The sequence below is a fragment of the Lepus europaeus genome, chromosome 12 (assembly GCF_033115175.1).
Source record: "Lepus europaeus isolate LE1 chromosome 12, mLepTim1.pri, whole genome shotgun sequence".
Taxonomy (NCBI): domain Eukaryota; kingdom Metazoa; phylum Chordata; class Mammalia; order Lagomorpha; family Leporidae; genus Lepus; species Lepus europaeus.
Genome location: NC_084838.1, coordinates 44,056,377 through 44,080,332, shown reverse-complemented (window position 1 = coordinate 44,080,332; position 23,956 = coordinate 44,056,377).

Genomic DNA, 23,956 nt, shown 5'->3' with positions numbered 1-23,956 from the left:
AGAAGAAGAGTGTTTTTTACTGCTTACCGTTTGTTGAATTCTTTACTTAGTGAAGCTTTAAGCTTATGAATATAAAATTAACTGAAAATATGTCACTTTAAAAATTCAAAGAAAGAAAGGAAGAAGGAGGCAGGGTGTCATGGGAAGTATCACAATGCTCCTAAATCTGCATATATGAAATATATGTTATTTGTTCACTTTATATAATAAAGATTTAATAAAACTTTTAAATTATAAATAAATCATAAGTGAATGATTCATTTATGTCTTTTGGCACATTATTTGCTCTTGAGAAGTCTAGTGTTAGCTTGATATGTACTACATCATAGAAACATTTCTTTTGATATTTAGGAATACTCAGTATCTCATGTATTGCAATTTTACAAGCAGGATTTTTTTAATTCTACTGAGAATGAGATGAACATGAAAAATGCATCTTAAAACATGTTTTGTTTTTCTTATAATTTCCCTTTACTTGATAGCATTCTTACATGTTTTACTTTCTCTATATTTTTAGGGTTCACTAACAGTTGGATATTGTGTTTTCTAAATTAGTCATTCTAATGTTGTGTTTATCTTATTTTTTGATATGTCCTATTATCCTTATTTTTAAATATTTATTTATTTTAATGTCAGAGTTACAGAGAGTAGGAGAGACAGAGAGATGGAGAGAGATTTCATCTGCTGGTTCACTTTCTGCAATGGTCAGGTTTGGTCCAGGCTGGAGCCAGAAACTGGGAGATTCAACTTGGTCTTCCACATTGATGGAAGGGGCCCAGACCTTTAAGCTATTTTTTGCTGCTTTTCCCAAATCATTGATAGGGAGTTGGATCAAAAGTGAAGCACCCAGGACACGAACCACATCAATATGGATTGCTGGTGTTGCCGATTGCCAGTCTTGGTACTTCCTTTTAAAAAATATTTATTGAATTGTTTTTAATCTACTTAGAAAAAAAAGATTGAAAGAGAGAAAAAGCTTTATTAATTTATATTTATTTTCATTTTATTTGAGGGCAAAAAGAGAGACATTATATGATCTGGTTCAGTCACCAAATGACCACCATAGCCATCACTGGGCCAGGTTGAAGTCTGGAGCTTTGAACTCAACCTGATATCCAAGTACTGATCCATCATCTACTGGCTCCCAGGTGTGCAATAGCAGGAAGCTGGATAAGAAATGAAGTAGGATTGAAATAGGCACTATGATATTGAGTATGGAGATGCCTGGTGGTGGCTTACCCACTGTAGCACTCACCCCCCAATTTTTACTCTTAACAACTCGCACTTCAAGTTTGGTATAACCGTCTTATTAAGATGCTGCAATTGAATAAATTCAAATCCCCATATTCTCATAATTGGTAAAGTATTGTGAGAACTTCCTTTTTGGAAAGATCATGAGAAAGTGCTTATTTTAAAATACCTGATATAAGTTAACTTACAAAGTAAAGGAAGTTTTTTTTTTTATTTTATTTTTTGTTTTGACAGGCAGAGTGGATAGTGAGAGAGAAAGAGAGAAAGATCTTCCTTTTTGCCATTGGTTCACCCTCCAATGGCCGCTGCGGCAGGCGCATCTCGCTGATCCGAAGCCAGGAGCCAGGTGCTTCTCCTGGTCTCCCATGCGGGTGCAGGGCCCAAGCACTTGGGCCATCCTCCACTGCCTTCCCGGGCCATAGCAGAGAGCTGGCCTGGAAGAGGGGCAACCGGGATAGAATCCGGTGCCCCAACCTGGACTAGAACCCAGTGTGCCGGCGCCGCAAGACGGAGGATTAGCCTGTTAAGCCACGGTGCTGGCCAGGAAGTTTTTTTTTAACTCACAGTTTTAGAGGTCCGAATTCCATGACAGTGTATGTCTCATGGTTTGACCTGTAATGAGGACCTAATAATGAATGGTTGTCACACATGGCAGGAACCCCAGTGGAGGCAAGTAAATACATGACCAGACAGAAAGCAAGAGATGCATGCCTAAATCCAGGTTGATCCTCCAATATCACTTTCAAGAGAACTGCCTTAATCTCTTTTGCAGACAAAGCCCTTCAGTACTTGGATGCCTGCATGCCATTTGGGAATGCCTTAATATGAGTCCAACATCAATTCTGATCCAGCTTCATTCTAATATACTTCCTGGGAGTTAGCAGATAATGGTTCAAGTTCTTTGGTCACTGCTACTCATGTGTGAGGAAAGTATTGTGTTCTTGGCTCCTGGCTTTGGTCTAGCCCAGACCTAACTGTTGTAGACAATTAGAGAATGAACCAACAAGTAGACGATTCCTCTGTCTCTCCACATAAAATGTGTGTGTGTGTGTATGTATGTCTGTGCACTTCTTCAGATTTTATAAGTTTCAAAAAACAGATATATAGTGTTAGACATGAGGATAGAGGCTAGTCTTTTTTGGTTAGTAACTGGAAAGCAGCAAAAGGAAGCTTCTGAGTTACTGGTAATATTATTTTTATTTACTTATGTGTTCATTTTGTGAAAAAACACTGCTATGTATGTAACACCTATATATATATATGTAATTAATTTTACATTCATATTTTTCACAATATGATATTAAAATATGTGCAAATAGGAGAAAATAATAATGGTCCCACAATATAGAAACAAAATATTATAAAATATTAGTATATATTTCAAAATTTAATTTTGGCTAGACAACTCAAATTTGCAATCTAAATGATAATCTTAAATTGTGTTTAAAACTATATATGTATTAAAATTATGCATATATTTGATCTCCATTACATAGTTTCCTTGATGAGATAATATTTGGATGTTTAAGTGGATGATCAAATACATCATATAATTTTTCCAGATGTATGAATTATATTCAAGTAATTTTCAAGAGTCATTTTTTGGCATCTAAATTCCTCCTTAATGAATTTAAACATGTTTCTGAATGCTTTTTAATGAATGTTAAGCCAAATTGCTTGTTTATGAATTGTGACACCAACATATTTTAAATATCAAGCACATATCATTTTAGGCTCTTAATTTTTGCCAGTAATATGTTTTATATTATTTTCTTGCCTGAGAACAATTCCTCAATTTTACATGTGTAGGCTGTAGGCTACTGTAATTGTCTTTCTGGCTTTAATCTGTGTTACCTACATATAACAATGATTTGCCCACCCCATCCCACTCCAAATATTATATAGCTACTCATTTATAAATCAGCTGTTCCAGTGCTTTAATACTCTAATTTTTAGGCACAAAATTAAGGTTTTTGTTGGTTAGTTTTATGTGTCAGTTTGGCCATGTTGAGTCCAAATTAAACATCATTTCTGGTTGTACCTATGAGAGTACTTCTGAGTGTGATTAGCATGTGGATCACTGACCTCAGTAAAGTATATTGCCCTACCCAAATGGGGAAGTTTGGGTATACTCTAATCCACGGAGGGCTTCAATTTAAAAAAGAAAAGAAAAAGGAAAGCTGTAACTCTTCTGCTTTCTGCTTGTCTTTTTAAACTGACACATACACTTCATCTTCTCCTGCCATCAGAAGAGGATTTACAACATCAGCATGCATTTCTTAAGGCTTCAAATTTGACTCAGTGATTCCACTGGCTTTCCTGAGCCTCCATATTGAAGACAGTAGATGGTGGGCCTTCTCAGATTTCCTAATTGCATGAGTCAGTTCCTTAATTTTTCAAAATAAGAGAGGGGAAGAGAGACAGAGAGAAAGAGGGGAGGGATACACATGATCATTCCTCAGAATTCACAAGTTATTGGCTCCCAAACCCCTATAAAAATAAAAATTTATGTCTGCTTCAGTCCCTCAAATAAGATACCATGGTATTTGTCTGTAACTCATATGTATCATATTGTATACTTTACATCACATCCATATTACTTACATATATAATACATTATGACTTCTATGTAAGTAGTTGTTATACCATATTTTTAAGGAATAATGACAAGGAAAAGAAGGTTTACACATTCAGTAGCAAATTCAATTTAAAATAATCCCATTCACTGTTGGAATCATAGATGTGGAGACTGCAGATACAGAGGGCTAATTGTGTGTGTACTCTTTCTGATCCTATGGAGAGTCCTTACTAATATAAGACCTATTGGCAATTTCTGACATTATGATTACAGAAAGAATAAGGGAGATTTATAAAATGTCATCTGTAAGAAAAGAATTTCCAACTTGCATTCCTTAAACAAATCTTGACTTTCTCTTCTAAACTTCATATGATGTGATTTTTTGACCTTGATAATAAAACATTAATATGTATAATATTCATATACTCACATTCATCTTTCTACTAATTGTGCTTTAACTGAAAAGTCATAATCAGGTTGCTTTGGTCTTCAAAATGAAAGCTAAAAAGTGTGTCATTCACTATTACAAAAATTCAAAAATTGAATTATTAATAACTACATTACTGATTGTTGTCATAGTTATTCTAGATGTTTGATGAAAAAGAAATCAAGAAATACTGTTTTAATTTTACTTTTATGAGACATGAACATATTTTGTGTTATCCTAGAGTAACTCTATTTTAACTTTAAGTAATACATATAACTTATTTCATTTTTGAATTACAAAATTAATGCATTCCTGTGTTAAAGAACTTGAAAAGGACAATAAAGTGAGGATTCAAAAAGGGAGTATTGTTCTTCCTAGAGTTAATATTTAATGCTTCTTCTTTGTCTTCTTTTAAATTTTTTATTCATGAATTTTTATTTAATTGAAAGGTAGATAGAAGTGGGGGCAAGAACAGAGAGAGAGAAAGAGAAAGAAAGAGAGAAAGAGTGACCATCTCCTATTTACTGACTTGTTCCCCCAATTCCCACAATGATCTGGGCTTAAGTGAGGAGCTAGAAACTCAATCTGGGGCTCCCACATTGGTGTCAGGGGCCCAACTACTTGAGCCATCACCTGTTGTTTCCTAGAATGCACATTAACAAGAGCCTGGAATCAGGAACAGAGCCTATGAGAACATGGCTTCCTGAGTAGCATCATTAACAGCTAGGCCAAATGCCCATCCTATGTGTTTTTTTTTAAAATTGGAAATAAATTATTTCATGTTTAATTGCTAAAACCTCTTTTATATTAGGCAGACAATTTCTATAATATTTTCATAATTTGAACAGATTAGAGATTTGGAATAAGGAAATAAGTTGGTAAAATACTAAGAATCCAATCTTTTAATAAAGGGCATTATTTCTTTTAGTTCTGGAATAGAATTGTTTGTACCCATTCAATATGTGTTAAATGGTAGTACAATTATCTTATTAGGTAAAGCAAAATAACAAGAAGCAAAGAAGTTATGGTGTAGCAAGTTAACCTGCTGCTTATGAAGGCTACATCCTATACTGAAGTGCCATTTTGAGTTCTGGATACTCTGCTTCTCATCAAGCTTCCTACTAATGCACCCTGAAAGGAAGTAGATGACTTCCCAAGGAAGTAGATCACTTCCTCAGTACTTGTGTCTCCACTTCCCACAGGAAAGACCCAGATGAGGTTCCTGGTTTCAGGGTGGTTAAGCCCTGGACCAGTGGATAGAAGATATTCTCTCTCTCTCTCTCTCTCTCTCTCTCTCTCTCTCTCTCTCAGTATCAAATACAAAAATAAATAAATATTGGAAAAATAATAAGCAAAATGAGGCACATCTAGTGGCATAGCAGGTAATGCTGCCACTTGGCAATGCTGGCAAACCAAATGGGCACCATTTCAAGTTCTGGATGCTGCACTTCTGATCCAACTCCCTATGAAAGCTCCTGTTAAAACAGCAGAAGACAGACCAAGTGCTTGGGCTTCTGCACCCATGTGGGAGGCCCAGAAGAAGCTCCTGATTTCTGCCTGGCCCAGGCTTGGCTCAGCCCTGGCCATTGCAGCCATTTAAGGATGGAACCAGAAGATGGAAGACCTCTGTTTCTGTGTTTCCTTCTCTCTCTGTGTAACTCTGACTTTCAAATAAATAAATCTTTTAAAAAATACTAAGAAAATAAAATAGGAACTTCCTCTACTGTGTCACTACTAAATGATAATGAGTTTAATTGGACTGAGTTCCCTTAAATGTGGACCCAGACAGAAACTACATTATCAATTTTTGATTAGTAACATGGGATCACACAAACAAGACTAGTGTGTGAATACTAACTGAAAGAATTAAAAAGAGATAGAACAAGCCAACATGGGAAGTGGGATACACAGCAGACTCATAGAATGGCAGATGTTCTAAACAGCACTCTGGCCTCAGAATCAGCCCTTAAGGCACTTGGATATGGCTCAAGAGCCCATGAGAGTATTTTAGGCATGGAAAGCCAAGACACTCTGGCCAAAAACAAAAACAAAAACAAAAACAAAACAAAAAACAAACAAACAAACAAAAAAAAACCACCTAAGTGAAAAATCTCTGTGAGTGAGATCCCAGTAGAAAGAACCGGCCATCAAAGAAGAAGGTACCTTTCTCTGAAGGGAGGAGAGAACTTCCACTTTGACTATGACCTTGTCTAAATAAGATCAAAGTCAGTGAACTCAAGAGGCTTCCATAGCCTTGGCAACTCATGACAAGAGCCTAGGGAGATTACTGACGCCATAAACAAGAGTGTCAATTGTTAAATCAACAACAGGAGTCACTGTCCATTTTACTCTTCATGTAGGATCTTGGTCCTTAATGTGTTGTCCAATGTGAATTAATGCTATAACTAGTACTCAAACAGTATTTTACACTTTATGTTCTGTGTGGGTGCAAGCTGTTGAAATCTTTACTTAATATATACTAAATTGATCTTCTGTATATAAAGAGAATTGAAAATGAATCTTGATGTGAATGGAATGGGAGAGGGAGCGAGAGAAGGGAGGGGTGTGGGAGAAGGGAGGGGAGGGAAGTTATGGGGGGGAAAAAGCCATTGTAGTCCATAAACTGTACTTTGGAAAATTATATTTACTAAATAAAAGTTAATAAAAAGGAAAAAACATGTTTAATATTATCACTCTAACTGGATAGGTAAAATATAACCATAAATGTATAAAAATATGCAGTTAAAACAGATAAATGTACTGTGAAACATGAAAGATAAAGAGTTCTAGATTAAAAAAAGATATAAAATAGAGAAAGGCAGTCAGAAAATGACAGAAGATATTTGCAACATAAAAATCTGAAAATGAATTTCTGTGATATATAAAGAATTTATTCAAATCAATGAGAAAAGACAAGCTATATGAAAGGGGGAAAAGATAAAATAATAAGTAAGCATTTCACAAATAGAATACTCAACAAGCCCTTAAGTGTAAGGAAATATACTCAGTTTTGTTTATAATCCACAAGATGCAAATTAATACAACCATTAAATAATATTTTATACTACCATTTTGCAACTTTTAGAAAGTTGAATATTAGTTAATAAGACTCTAGAGAAATGAGAACTTCATGTATTTCTAGTGTGTACATATATTGTCCAGCAGAATTAGCAATGTGAATACTTAATCACCCAACAATTGTTTTCCTAGGTGTATAACCTAGAAAAAGTCCTGAGCATGAGCAACAGAATAAATGTATAGTATTTATTTTAATAGTAAAAGCTGTAAATAACACAAATATCCATCATTTGTAGTATGAATAAATTTTTTATTAAACAGTAGTAAAATGAATGAATCAGCTAATTGTATCAATTTGAATCTCATAAACATGCTGACCAGAACAGAATTTTATAAGAGCTCATATTCTTTTTTAATTTTTTTTTGACAGGCAGAGTGGACAGTGAGAGAGAGAGAGAGACAGAGAGAAAGGTTTTTTTTTAATTTTTTTTGACAGGCAGAGTGGGCTCATATTCTTTGTATTCCTTATGTAAAATTTTAAAAATGTGCAATATAAACATTGATTCAAACCATATATATACATATATATATATATATATATATATATAATAACTATGAAGAGGTGCCAGAGAATGATAAAAAGTTCTGAATATTGATGATCTCTAGGGGAAAGAGAAAGGAATGGCTATACAAGATGCTACAGTGATAAATGAAGTAGCCTAAGTCTTAATGAGAAATAAGGATTGTTTAAGCATTTTTAAACATGTATATAATACATTATAAATGTAACTTCCTAAGTATAAAATATCTACTTCTGAAAATAAAAAAAAATAAAATTTCATTTTTAAAGAAAAAAAAACACATGTTTTTCACACTTAATAAATAATAATGATAAATGCATACAAGAGTTCATTTTCATTAACTTCACTAGAAAACCTACTGGAAGATTCTGTACATACTTAATGGTTACAGTGCAATGGATAATGGAATCTGTTAGTCAATGAAAATCCCTAAAGAATGAACAGATGATGGAAAATGATCTCTATTTCAAAAAGCAGAACAGCATGTCTATTTTGATTTTCAAAGATAAGTATGATACATAATTTGAATGATAGAATTTTCACTCCTCAAGCTTTTTTTTGATAGTTTGTGGTTTTTTTAAACTTTTATTTAATAAATATAAATTTCCAAAGTACAGCTATTGGATTACAATGGCTTTTTCCCCTCCCATAACTTCCCTCTCACTCTCAACCCTCCCATCTCCCACTCCCTCTCCCCTTCCATTCACATCAAGATTCATTTTCAATTCTCTTTATATACAGAAGATCAATTTTGTATATATTAAGTAAAGATTTCAATAGCTTGCACCCACAAAGAAACATAAAGTGTAAAATACTGTTTGAGTACTAGTAATAGCATTAATTCACATTGAACAACACATTAAGGACAGAGATCCTACATGAGGAGTAAGTGCACAGTGACTCCTGTTGTTGACTTAACAAATTGACACTAGTGACTCCTGTTGTTGACTTAACAAATTGACACTCTTGTTTGTGGCATCAGTAATCACCCTAGGCTCTTGCCATGAGTTGCCAAGGCTATAGAAGTCTTTTGAGTTCACTGACTCTGATATTATTTAGACAAAGTCATAGTCAAAGTGGAAGTTCTCTCCTCCCTTCAGAGAAACATACCTTCTTCTTTGATGGCCCCATTCTTTCCAGTGAGATCTCACTCACAGAGATCTTTCATTTAGGTTTTGTGTTTTTTTTTTTTTTTTTTTTTTGCCAGAGTGTCTTGGCTTTCCACGCCTAAAATACTCTCATGGGCTCTTGAGCCAGATCCGAATGCCTTAAGGGCTGATTCTGAGGCCAGAGTGCTGTTTAGGACATCTGCCATTCTATGAGTCTGCTGTGTATCCCACTTCCCATATTGGATCATTCACTCCTCAAGCTTTAAAAATCCAGAAAGAAAAATCTAATTAGATGTTTCCTTCTGTATTTCATTAGTTTTAAATTCTAGCCTTATTAAGAGGTTGGATTAATAACATCAGCTAGTTAATAATAACCATGATTAGTTTTACATAGAATAGAGCGTATTCATGTTAAAAGTTTATGTAATGTATATGTACCTATTTAATAGCAATATACCCATCTTTTGTGGAAGCAGGGCAATTAACAATTTAGTAGAGCCCTGAAAATACCATTTATCCATTTAATCTTCCATTCAATGCTTATGGTCCATTTAAAAGCCAGGGTGAGGTGACAGTTCAAAATTCACTGCCTATATCCAATTTAAAATCCTCCATGGATTTCTGTCATCATGATTAAAACTAAACTCTTAAATAAAGCTGTTCCCAAGTTGCAGTTCTAGCCACTCCCAAATCTGTGTATTTGTAGGCTACTGCCATGGAATCCTTCAAGTTACTCTGTTGTTATCTGAGGGCTGTTTTGCCTTTATGTTTCCTCATACTGCTTTTTAACTCTTTTTCAATTTAGAAACATAGTAAGTCCTTCTAAACCTGTGAGTATTCATATATTGAATGAAGTATTACTATTTCAAAAATGATCAATTCACCATCTGTACATACATTGTCCTAATGAGAAAGTTATTCTCCCTGATTTGGAAAGTTTCTGGTCATAACTTTCAGCTCAGAATAAAATCCATTATGTTCCATCTTCTATGGGATAGCACCAAGCCTAGATGAACAATTTCATAAAACACTTTGTAAAAAAAATCTTATATGTAAAAATGGCTTCTTATTTGAAATAGCCAAAAAGAGATGTGCTTAATATCTTTGCAAAGTTTCCCTTGAACAGTTCCCAGCCATACTTTGTCCCTTACACTGTTTGTATAGTAGCTGAAAACCTAGTTCTTCCTTTGGAAAAACATTAGTGGTAAAAATACAAAATGCCTCTCCATGTTGATTTCCAAAGGAAAACGTAGGTTGACATAGGTTAATTACATCATTAAACTACAGCTAAATAGATGAAGAAATCTATTGTAAATAAAAATAGAAATCTTGTAAAAGTTAGGGAGGGGGGGGGAGAGAGAGAAAGAGAGAGAGAGTGAAAAGATGACAAATAAATAATAAAAGCAGGAAATATTCCTTTGGTACCAGTGGACCATTTGTCTTCCCCTCCCTGTCCCACCCTTTCTCATAGAAATAACAAAATTCAAAATATGAAGGATTTATTAGAAAGCTTGAGTACTAATAAAACATAAATCAAAAGGATTCTAATCCAGAGAAAAAATATTTCATGCTTTGTTCTATGAGGCAATTAATAGATATCTTGGCCAACTGAAGAAAATCTCCTTCAGACTCTCAAAGGAATAATGCTTGTTTTGTGCTTTTTCTGTAATGCAGTATGTTGCTAATCACTACAGTTTAATTAATTCAAATTATTATTTTCTGATGAGACATAAGTAGGTGTAAATATATGGAAGCTGGTTGTGCTAAAATGCTTAATGTACACTTAGGTGAACACATTATTGGTATTATTGTTACAGTTTTGTAATAGGATACTGCTTTAAGCGGTTCTTTAATAGTAAACAGTAAATAATAGTAAACTACTATGGGAGCCAGCCCCTAGAGGATTGTGTGAAGTTAATCTTCTGTAGGAAGAGGAAATGTAAAGGTTTGGGTATGACTGTTATTTTGTTAAAATATTTTCTAGAAAACACATCTATAATTAAAATAAATTTTTGACAATGTAGGATGCTATGGCATACTGCCTTTTTTGTATTTTTCTAATGTCATAGCAGCATTTCAACCAAGCCAGTACTTCTTAAATCAACAGAAAGGCTTATTTTACTCTCTTCATCTAAAGGGTAGGTATGAGATGTGCATGGTATATCATTACAATGAAGACTGCATTCTAAATTTCTTCTAGCTTTAGGAGGTAATGCTAACTCTATTAGATCAACAAAGTATATAAGGTATCTGCATCTAAATTCCTGAAATGTAGTTTGGTAATAAATTATATTCCAGATGAAGGCTTACTTTAAAAGAAAAATCTGTGTTTCTAGAATTTAATAGTATTTTTATTGGCTTCTGGTTGTAGGAGGTAATGCTACCTACAGTAGATCAACAAATATATATGGCATCTAAAACCCTCAAGTGTAGCTTGGTTAAAGTATATTCCATACAAAGACTTACTTTAAAAGGTAAATCTTTGTTTCTAGAATTTAATAGTATTTACCACAATTTCTTTACATAGCACAAGGGTGTTTTGTTGACAATATTTGACAAGTAAAATATTTTATTACAATGTGCTAAGCATATATTCAGCATTAAGTTTAGTCAATAAGGAGTTAAGTTTCAAATTATAACCTCAGTAGATCAGTAACATATAATGGCCTATAATTTAAATATCATGTATGAACTGAAGCATAATTATGAAACAGATTTGTAATACTATCTCAGGAATTACATGCATGTTAAATGAGTCATTAAATTCGACACAGAGAAATAGAGATATAAATATTGAAGCAATAATTTCTTCTGCAGACTTGTCAAATGAGCATCCCCACAGACCAGATTTATATCACTTGTGCCACAAAAATGCTCCATCTTTTTCTTCAGGGACATGGATCCTGCTTGACATGTGTTTTTCAGCTTAAGCCTTCTTATTAACATTTATTGCAATTCAAACAAAAATACTGAATAACAAAAGTGATGTCTACTTGAAGTCATCCAAAACAATTGGATAGATAATTTATATGTAAAGCTAATGACTGATATGTGATGTGTTTTATTCGTAGTGAGCTTGATTCAAAAATTAATTGTGAGAAGTTTTGTGGTAAAAATCTACTTTTAAAGGTACTGTAATTTTTCTTATCAGTTGTCTGTTAAGTTCATACATTAGCTCTTAGATTTTTATACTTTATGTATTTACAACATTAAGTAGAGTGTGTACCTTACAATTATATTTCTATAAGCTCCTTATAGGATAAAGGACTAACATTTTTAGGGATTATGAAAAGGATCACTTTCTTTAGAAAATGATTCAATCTCTTAAAACATAATTAGCAAATAGCAGTTATTAATATTACACTTTGGCACATATTCTTTTTATCATTAAAATGTCACACAACATATGTCAAGTATATAAAACAGTATAGAACATTAAAAATAGACTTCTATTACTCTTATATCAAGGTGACTTCATAAATGTCACTTTCATAATTTCATTTGATAGGAGATCGCCAGCATCAGCTGCAGAACATTATTGTAACCATAAGTTGGTCACAAATATTCACATTCTCAAACTTTAAAAAGCACTTATCTATACATCATATTAAATAATCCCATTGCATGTAACTACTATTATTTGCATTTTACAGCTTAGGAAATTGAGACTCGGAGAGTTTATGAATCAGTCAAGACCACACAGCTGATAACTAGAGAGTGTATTGTTCAATATGACACTAAAGCACACTCTCTGCTATAGTAGTCTGCTTGCAATTTAGGTACATTTTATGAAAACTAATATTTTTAAAGACTTATTTATTTATTTGAAATTCAGAGTTACACAGGGAGAGAAGGAGAGGCAGAGAGAGAGAGAGAGAGAGAGAGGACTTCCATCCACTGTTTGACTCCCCATTTAGCGGCAATGGCCGGAGCTGTATCGATCCGAAGCCAGGAGCCAGGAGGTTCCTCCAGGTCTTCTCCTGCAGGTGCAGGGGCCCAAGGACTTGGGCCATCTTCCACTGTTTTCCCAGGCCAGAGCAGAGAGCTGGATCAGAAGAGGAGCAGCCAGGTCTCAAACCTGGTGCCCATATGGGATGCCAGCAACTCTGGTGGCAGCTTCATCCACGACTCCACAGCACTACACCCAAAAACTAATATTTTAAACATTGCTAATATTTGATTTAACTATGTGTGAATAAAAATGTTGTTGAGGTACATTATTTGACAAAAACATGGTAATTCTAAATTATTTGTCCAAAATCACTGTAAAATTTTAATGGAGGGTTGGTCATGAGATGCTCATTCTATTTCCCTATGTTTCAGATTTTTCTCTCGTAACAAATGGAAAGCAAAAGGTAGTACATGTATACATACTTGATAAAGAATAGATAATTAAATTGCTCCTTAAATATATTGACTAAGGATATGCCACTTAATATTAGAGCTGTTATGCTTTTTCATATTGAATGAAATAAGAATAAGTAAATGCTAAAATTATACATTAAGTTAATTCAAAGTTTGAGATTTTTATAGAAAGTTTTTATTTAATAAATATAAATTTCATGAATAACACTTTTTGGATTATAGCAGTTCTTTCCCCCCATACCTGCCCTCGCATGCCCAAATCATCCCACCTCCTACTCTCTCTCCCATCCCATTCTTCATTAAGATTCATTTTTAATTATGATTATATACAGAAGATCAACTCTATACTAAGTAAAAATTTCAACAGATTGCACCCACACAGACACACAGAGTATAAAGTACTGTTTGAAGGCTAATTTCACTGTTAATTCTCATAGTAAACACATTAAGGACAGAGGTCCTACATGGGGAACAAATGCACAGTAACTCCTGTTGTTGATTTAACAATTGACACTTATTTATGATGTCAGTAATCGCGCAAGGCTCTTGTCATGAGCTGCCAAGGCTATGGAAGCCTCTTGAGTCCACAAACTCTGACCTTATTTAGACAAAGCCATAATCAAAGTGGAAGTTCTCTCCTCCTTTCAGAGAAAGATACCTCCTTCTTTGATGACCCCTTCTTTCCATCGGGCTCTCACTGACAGATCTATTTCAAGTAGGTTACTTTTTGCCACAGTGTCTTGGATTTCCACGCATGAAATTCTCTCATGGGCTTTTTAGCCAGATCCGAATGCCTTAAAAGCTAATTCTGAGGCTAGAGTGCTGTCTGGGGAATTCGTCATTGTATGCATCTGCTGTGTGGCCTGCTTCCCATGTTGGATCGTTCTCTCCTTTTTAATCCTATCAAATATTATTAGCAGACACTTGGTCTTATTTATGTGATACCCTTGACACTTTATCCTGTATTTATGATCAATTATGAACTTAAACTGATCACTTTAACTAGTAAGATGTCATTGGTACCTGCCAACTTAACAGGATTTGGAGTCCCATGGCAAGTTTTTAGCTTTACCCTTAGGGGCAAGTCCAAGGGAATGTGTGCCGAACTGTACATCTCCTCCCTCTCTTATTCCCACTCTTATTTTTAACAGGGATCAATTTTCAATTGGATTTAAACACCTAAGAATAATTCTGTGTTAAGTAAAGAGTTCAACCAATGGTATTAAGTAGAAAAGGAAAATACGAAAAAGAATAAAGTAGTAAGCTGTTCCTCAATAGTCAGGACAAGAACTGATCAAGTCAGTGCTTCTCATAGTGTCAGTTTCACTTCTACAGGTTTCCTTTTAGGTGCTCAGTTAGTTGCCATGATCAGGGAGAACATATGATATTTGTCGCTTTGGAACTGGCTTATTTTATTCAGCATGATGTCTTCCAGATTCCTCCATTTTGTTGCAAATGACCGGATTGCATTTTTTTAAACACTGTGTAGTATTCCATAGACTACATATCCCATAATTTCTTTATCCTATCTTCCGTTGATGGGCATTTAGGTTGATTACATGTCTTAGCTATTGTGGATTGAGCTGCAATAAACATTGAGGTGCATATAGCCCTTTGATTTGCCAATTTAATTTCCCTCGGGTAAATTCGAGGAGTGGGATGGCTGGGTCATGTGTTAAGGCTATATTCAGATTTCTGAGTTATCTCCAAACTGCCTTCCATAGTGGCTTTACCAGTTTGCATTCCAACCAACAGTGGATTAGTGTGGCTTTTTCCCCATATCCTTGACAGCATCTGTTGTTTGTTGATTTCTGTATGAGTCATTTTAACCAGGGTGAGGTAAAACCTCATTGTGGTTTTGTTTTGCATTTCCCTGATTGCTAGCGATCCTGAACATTTTTTCATGTGTCTGTTGGCCATTTGGATTTCCTCTTTTGAAAAATGTCTATTGAAGTCCTTGGCCCATCTCTTAAGTGGGCTGTTTGTTTTGTTGTTGTGAACTTTCTTTTTTTTTTTTTTTTAATATCTTTTTTTTTTTTTTTTTTTTTTTGACAGGCAGAGTGGACAGTGAGAGACAGAGACAGAGAGAAAGGTCTTCCTTTTGCCGTTGGTTCACCCTCCAATGGCCGCCGCGGTAGCGTGCTGCGGCCGGAGCACCGCGCTGATCCGATGGCAGGAGCCAGGTGTTTATCCTGGTCTCCCATGGGGTGCAGGGCCCAAGGGCTTGGGCCATCCTCCACTGCACTCCCTGGCCACGCAGAGAGCTGGCCTGGAAGAGGGGCAACCGGGACAGGATCGGTGCCCCGACCGGGACTAGAACCCGGTGTGCCGGCGCCGCTAGGTGGAGGATTAGCCTATTGAGCCGCGGCGCCGGCTGTTGTGAACTTTCTTGATCTCTCTTTAGATTATGGTTATTAATCCTTTATCAGTTGCATATTTTGCAAATAATTTCTCCCATTCTGTTGGTTGCTCTTAACTTTCCTGACTGTTTCTTTTTCAGTACAAAAACTTCTCAATTTGATGTAATCCCAGTTGTTAATTTTGGCTATGACTGCCTGTGCCTCCCGGGTCTTTTTCAAGAAGTCTTTGCCTATGTCAAAATATGCAGGGTTTCTCCAATGTTCTCTAATAAGATTTAGATCTTTAATCCATGTTGAGCAGATTTTTGTTTAAAGTGTAAGGTTGGGGTCTTGCTTCATGCTTCTGCTTGTGGAAATTCAGTTTTCCCAACACTATATGTTGAATAGACTATCCTTGCTCCAGGAATTGGTTTTAGCTCCTTGATCAAATATAAGTTGGTTTTAGATGTTTGGATTGATTACTTGTGTTTCTGTTCTGTTCCATTGGTTTATACATCTGGTTTGTACCAGCACCTTGCTTTTTTGATTATAACTGCCCTGTAAGATGTCTTGAAATCTGGCAATGTAATGCCTACAGTTCTGTTTTTGTTGTATAAGATTGCTTTAGCTATCCAAGGTCCCTTGTGCCCCCATATGAATTTCAGCATCATATCTGAGAATGTCTTTGGTATTTTGATTGGTATTGCATTGAATCTGTAAATGGCTTGGTCTGGGTGGATGATCTTTCTGATGTGTTGTTGGATACTATTGGCTAGAATTTTATTGAGGATTTTTGTGTCTATGATGATCAGGGAAATCGGCCTGTATTCTCTTTCTGTTGCATCTTTTTCGGGTTTAGGAATTAAGGTGATGCTGATTCATAGAAAGAATTTGGGATGATTCCTTCTCTTTCAGTTGTTTTGAATAACTTGAGAATAATTGGAGTTAGTTCTTCTTTAAATGTCTGGTAGAATTCAGCAGTGAATCCATCCAGTCCTGGGCTTTCTTTGTTGGAAGGGCCTTTAGTACGGATTCAATTTCTGTCTTAGTTATGAGTCTGCTTAGGTTTTCTATGTCTTCACGTTTCAATTTAGGCAGGTGGTATGTGTCCAGGGATCTATCCATTTCTGCTAGATTTCCCACTTTGTTGGCATACAACTCTTTATAGTAATTTCTGATGACTCTTTTTATTTCTGTGATGTCTCTTGTTACATTCCCTTTTTCATCTCTAATTTTATTGATTTGGGTCTTCTCTCCTTTTTTTGGTTAGTTGGACCAGTGCTGTGTCAATTTTGTTTATTTTTTCCAAAAAACAGCTCTTCAATTGCTGATCTTTTGTGATATTTTTGATTCAATTTTGTTGATTTCTTTTCTAATTTTAAGTATTTCTTTTCTCCTGGTATTTTTGGGTTTGGTTTGCTGTGTTTTTCTAGATCCTTGAGAGGCATTGATAGCTCATTCATTTGGTGCCTTTCCTACATCAATTTCTTGATGTAGGCACTTATTGCTATAAACTTTCCTCTTAACACTGCTTTTGTTGAATCCCTAAGTTTTGATATGCTGTGTTATGTTATCTTCATTTGCTTCTGGAAAGATTTGAATTTCTCTTTTGAATTATTCTATGACCCACTGTTCATTCAGGAGGATGTTGTTCAGTCTCCATGTGTTGAGTATGCTCTATAGATTCCTGAGTTGCTGATTTCCAGCTTCATTCCATTGTGGTCTGAGAAGGTGCATGGTATGATGTCAATTCTTTTGAATTTGCTGAGACTTGCTTTATGGTCTAGTATGTGGTCAATCCTAGAGAAAGGTCCATGTACTAGTGAGAAGAATGTGTATTCTGCAACTGTAGGATGAAAAGTTCTGTAGATATCTTTTAGGTGCTTTTGGTCTATAGTGTCAATTAAGTCTTCTGTTTCCTCGTTGATTTTCTGTCTGGTTGATCTGTCCATTGCTTAAAGTGGAGTATTGAAGTCCCCCAATCCTATTTATGGAGTCTAAGTATGTCTTCAAATCTCTTAACATTTCTTTTAAATAACCAGGTGCCCTGCAATTAGGTGCATATATGTTTATAATAATTACATCATCCTGTTGAATTGATCCCTTAATCATTATATAGTGCCCTTGTCTCTTTTAACAGTTTTTGTGTTAAAGTTTATTTTGTCTGATATTAAGATGGCTATGCCAGAGCTTGTTTGGTTTCTGTTGGCATGAAATATCTTTTTACAACCTTTCACTTTCAGTCTTCATGCACTTTTGTTGGAAAGATGTGTCTCTTGTAAGCAGCAAAGAATGGGTTTTGTTTTTAATCCAGTCAGCCAGTCTATACCTTTTAACTGAGGAGTTGAGGCCAATTACATTCAATGTGACTGTTGATAAGTAGTGACTTCGCCCTGCTATTTTTCCAAAGATATTCCTAATTTATACTTTGAACTGCCTCTGATTTTTTTTTTACTGAGAGACTCTTCTTCCTTTACCTTCTTTCGTATTGATGGCTGTGTTTCTGTGTGTAACACATCTTTAAGCATCTTTTGCAGGGCTGGATGAATGGTGACAAATTCTTTCAATTTCTGTTTGCTATGAAAGGTCTTTATTTCACCTTCATTCACAAATGAGAGCTTTGAAGGATATAATATTCTGGGTTGACACTTTATTTCTCTTAGGACTTGGACTATATCTCACCATTCTCTCCTAGCCTGCAGGGTTTCTGATGAGAAGTCTCCCGTGAGTCTAATTGGAGATCCTCTGAGAATAATCTGGCATTCTCTCTTGCACATTTTAGAACCTTCTCTTTATGTTTCACTGTGTTGAGTTTGATTACAATGTGTTGTGCAAGGTTATTTTCTGATCATGTCTATTGGGAGTTCTATGTGCTTCCTGTTCTTGGACGTCTCTTTCTTTCTCCCAACCCAGGAAGTTTTCTGCTAGTGTTTCATTAAAAAGGCCTTCTAATCCCCTCTCTCTCTCCATGCCTTCAGGAACTCCTAGTACCCCAATGTTGGATTTTTAATAGTATCCCATAGATTCCCAACAGTGTTTTTTTTTTTAAATATTTCTAGTTTACTCTTGTCTTTGACTGTATACTTTCCTTTACTCTGTCTTCTAAGTCTGATATTCTCTCTCGCGCCTATTGAGTCTATTTTTAAGGCTCTCCACTGCATTTTTATGTGTTCTATTGAATTCTTCATTTCATTTTGATTCCTCAAAATTTCAGTTTCATGGGAGAGATTTTCTTTCATGTCCTGCATGGATATCAGTAATTTGTATGTTTGCTCTTGATTGTTTCTATGTAATCTTATGATCAATTTTTATTCCATTTCTTGCATTTCTTCTATTTTATTGTCTTTTTAATCTATTATTGAAGTATCCTGTTATTTTGTGAGCATCATGTTATATTCCTTATTCTGGTTTCTTGGGCTGTTGCATTTGTTGTTTGGAATTTGTGGAGATACCCATTGGTTTCTTCTCCTCCTCTTCCTCCTCCTTCTCTGCTTCCCCCTCTCCCTCTTCCTTCTCCTCCTTTTTTTCACTGTGGTGGCTTTTTTCATTGTATTATGACTCTGTAGATAGTGGAATGTCTGCTTTTAGTGAATCTCTAGAGGCATGTAGTGGGTGTGGCCAAAGAGATCTGTTCAGTTCTCCAGGGTTAAAGGGGTGCCTAAGGTGACACACTCAGTTTTGACATGGTAAATCTTCTCTTCATTCTTTTTAATCAAAAGGGAAGTATACTCTGCTCAGCTGAGCTCTCCTACTTGATGGAGACCAGTGCCTGAGCGCTAGCCCCAGTGAGTATAATATTTGTCTGCTGTATCCCAAGGACCACACTAAGGTTCTGTGTAGTCTTCAGTGTTATTTCAGATTCCCCAGCAATGTCTCTCACCAGGTAACCAGGAACCCCTGAGCTTGTGGTGTCTCCCACTGAGAGTGCTCAAAATCACAGCCACAGTATGAGTTCTACCACATACCTTCACAATTTCTTTTTCACAGTCTTGGTTCAGAAGCTTCACACAATCACACGCTCCTAGCCCCCTGTTATTTCTCCCCACCAGATTCAGGAGTCTGCTAGGCTGATTGCCGGGCCGACATGAGCTGCACAGCTGTTACATATGTACAAAATGGGGCCTACTCTATCAGCTTGTACACCTTTGTAAGGTGATGGGGGAGAGAGAAATACATTTGCCATCTTTTTTTTTTTTTTCTCTCCTCTAGTTTGGCTGGTACACATTCCCTCACTGGGCTTTGAACCTCCTTCCCTCTAGGATCTTCCTGCAACCTTTTTGCCAGTGGCTCATGCTACTGCAGTCTTGTCTCTCCTCACTTTCCAGCGCTGGTGCCATTCTCGGCTGTTGGAGTCCTGAGTTGTGGGCACCCAGGCTCTCCATGTAGGTCCACCATGTCCCTCTAATTTTGGTAAAGTTTCCTCTGCCGTTTTTTCTGTAATGCTTCCCTGAGACTACACTATCTCCACTTTTTTAAAGCTATCTTCTCCTGGGCTAGAGCAGTAAGCTCCCTCCCTACTCTGCCATCTTGGAACTGCCCAAGATATTAAAAATATAAATTGGGAACAGTGCTGTGGCATAGTAGGTTAAACATCTGTCTGCAGCACCAGCATCCCATATGGGTGCTGGTTCAAGGCCTGGTTGTTTCACTTCCAATCCAGCTACCTGCTGATTGCCTGAGAAAACAGCAGAAGATGCCCAAGTGCTTGGGCCCTTGCATCTATGAGGAAGACTGGAAGAAGCTCCTGGCTCCTGGCTTCAGATCAGCAAAGCTCCAGCTGATGCTACCATTTGGGTGGTGAACCACTGGATGGAAGAACTTTTTGTCATTCCTCCTCTCTGTAACTATGCCTCTCAAGTAAATAAATATTTTTTTTAAAAAAATATAAATTAAAAAATAAGAAAACAAGAAGTGGAAGAGAAGTAAGAAGTGTATACCTACTGTATGACTCTATTAATGAGTTAATATTTTAGTTGGATGTGGAACAATGACATTATTTAGGATACAGTCCTCAATGTGAGACTGTATATGCCATTTGTTAGCTATATGAGCTTTAGCTCTTTGTTTAAATTCTATTTGACTTAATTATGTCATGTATAAAATGAGCATGTTAACATATCAAAATAACAATTATTCTTTATATAAATGGAAAAAATCCTAAGTTTTATATTGAATCACAGAAGACCTATAATATCCAAAGATATCCCAAATGGGGAAAAATCAAGCTGGTAGTATCACAATATCTGACTTTAAAGTGTGCTACACACCAACGAAGTCAAGCATGGTACTGGCATACACACACAGAGAGACATACACATACACACAAATAATGACATGTGGAACAATGGAACCAATTTAGATCCCAGAAATTAATCTACATACAAAAAGCAACTGATTTTTGACAAGAGAATCCAGACCATAACCTGGAGGAAGGGTAATCTCTTTAACAAATGATACTGGCAAAACTGGATGGATGTATGTGAAAGGATAGAATTAGATCTTTATCTGTTACCATATGCAAAAATCAACTTAAGATGAATCAAATACCAAAATTTATTTATTGACTGATTTATTTGAGAGGCAGAGTTACAAACAGAGAGAGGGTTAGCTATAGAGAAAGGTCTGCCATCAACTGGTTTACTCCTCATTGCTCACAATGGCCTGAGCTTGGGCAATCCCAAGTAAGGAGCCAGGAGCTTTTTCTAGGTCTCTCACACAGGTACAGGGGCCCAAGCACTTGGACCATCTTTCACTGCTTTCCCAGGCCATAGCTGGATCGGAAGTGGAGCAACCAGGACATGAACCATACCTATATGGGATGTTGGCTTAGCCTACAGCAGTGACCCCACAAAGACCTATATTTAAGGCCCAAGAAAAGAAATGTAGGAGAAACACCTCAAGACATTGGTGTAGGTGATGATTTTTTTTATATATGAATCCTAAAGTACTGACAATTAAAGCTAAACTGACAAATGAAATTATTTGACTCAGAGCTGCATCTGTAAAGAGACATCTAACTGAATGGGAAAAATAATTTGCAAATCGTCTATATGACAATGGATTAATATCTAGACTATATCAGCAATTCAAAAATCTTAGCAACAAACAAGTTAAGAAATGGGCATAGGACCTCAAGAGACAGTTTCAAAACAAGAAATACATATGGTCAACAAATATATGGAAGAATGCTCAACATCACTAGCCATCAGGAAAATGCAAATAAAAACCATGATGAGATACTGCCTTATGCCTGTCAGAATGTCTAAAATCCAAAGGACAAAGAATAACCAATGTTGGCAGGGATGTGGAGAAAGCATATCCATTGTCTGTGGGAATGTAAATTAGTGCAGCCACCGTGGACAATAGTTCTAAAAGCTAAAATTGACTTGCCATTTGATCCAATAATCCCACTACTGTATATATACCCAAAAGACATGAACACATTGTATAGAAAAGATACCTGAACCACCATGTCTCTGGTAGCACTGTTCACAGTCGTCAAAATCTGGAATCAACCAAGATGCCTGTCATCAGATGAATGAATTTAAAAAAATGTGAAAAAATACACACACACACAGTTGAATATTATTCAGCTATAAAAATTATGAAAATCCATCATTTGCAGTAAAATGTTTGCAACTGGAAGACATGATATTGAGTGAAAGAAGCCAGACACTGAAAGAAAAATTCTGTATGTTCTCCCGTACATGCAGGAGCTAAAATTAAAAAAAAAAAAAATCAAAGCACTAAAACAAAAATAAAAGAAATGTTTGTGTGTCAATTTTGTTCCAAATACAGTCTTATGTCAAACTTTGTTTTGAAACTTTGTTGGGCAAATTGTTAGGAGTTATACACCACTATAGTTTTGATGAGCTATGACTATATTGAATTTTGAAGTTAATGTCTTTTGATTTTATCACTGTATATGACCCTTGTCTGTTTTCCTGCTGAACCATGGTTTTTTGCTTTTTATGTGTTAAACTCTTTATTTAGTGCAGCATTAACCTTTTGATTATTATGTCAATTGAAAAGAAGTTATTTAAAATAATCAAGAAAAATAAAAATAATATGTCTAAATCATTGGGTTGTCATGAAAATACAAGTTTATGTAGGTAAAGAATTTAGAGTGGCAATTGTTACATATGAAGTAGTCTACAAATTTTGAACATTATTTATATTCACATGTGGAGTCCTTTATTTTGATAAGATATGAAAGTGTAACATGTCTGAATTTCACATTTTTATCCAAGCTTTGCCCTGGTCCAGCCCTAGCTGTTGTGGGCATTTGGGAAGTAAATTAGTAAATGGAATCTCTCTCTCTCTCTCTCTCTCCCTCTCTCTCTCTCTCTCCCTCTCTCTCTCTTTCTTCCTCTTGTGTATGTGTTTGTGTTTGAGACTCTGCCTTTCATATAGATGAAAATAAAATAAGTATTTACAAAAGAAGGCTGTGGGTCCACATTCTTAATAAACTCAGATGAAAAAATCCATATAAAAATATCCAACAAATATGATGTATAACAATTCTTATGTCAAGGTAATGTTAAAAGCAAAACAATTAAGTATAATAGTAATATTAAAATATTAGGAGACTAGTAAAAGTAAGAGGTAAAATGGGAACATAAAATGCTCAAAATGTGTGGAAGAATGAAATATAAATGTAGAGTTCTATATTAGTATTTATGTTTTTATTTATTTACTTTCCTATCTTTATAATCAATGCTAAGTTGATACTATTTGTGATAACAGAAGTGCATGGACTGGAGGAATTGATAGTTGGAGTGATGATTTTACATAATATTATGCATGTTATAATTGATATAGTAAATATGGTACTAGGAAGGAATTTCGGATTTGCCAAATAGGCCAGGTTTGGCCTACATTTAATGGCAGTAGAATTGTGCTGCCTGAAATATCTTGCTGATCCAATGTGCTTAATTTTAATTATTTGTCCCATCTTCCAATAGAAATGTAGATTGTCAGTATAGTCAAAGATGGTAACTCACATGCTGTGTAATTGCAAGTGAAAGCTATTTATTAATCACTTTTTCTCCTCTCTAGATTATTATATGAATTTTAAATACTGTGTTCTACTAATCATTCAGTTAAATAACATTTATTGCTAAGTAATTTATACATATTTATACTGAATATAATCAAGTACAATTTAATAGGCTTTTATTCCTCTGCAGTATATTGGAAGATAAAATATAAATTATTTGTGTTTAGTTTCAATGGCTATAACCATTTAGAATTATTATTTCTAGCTGTCTTAGGTAAAGGATTAAGCT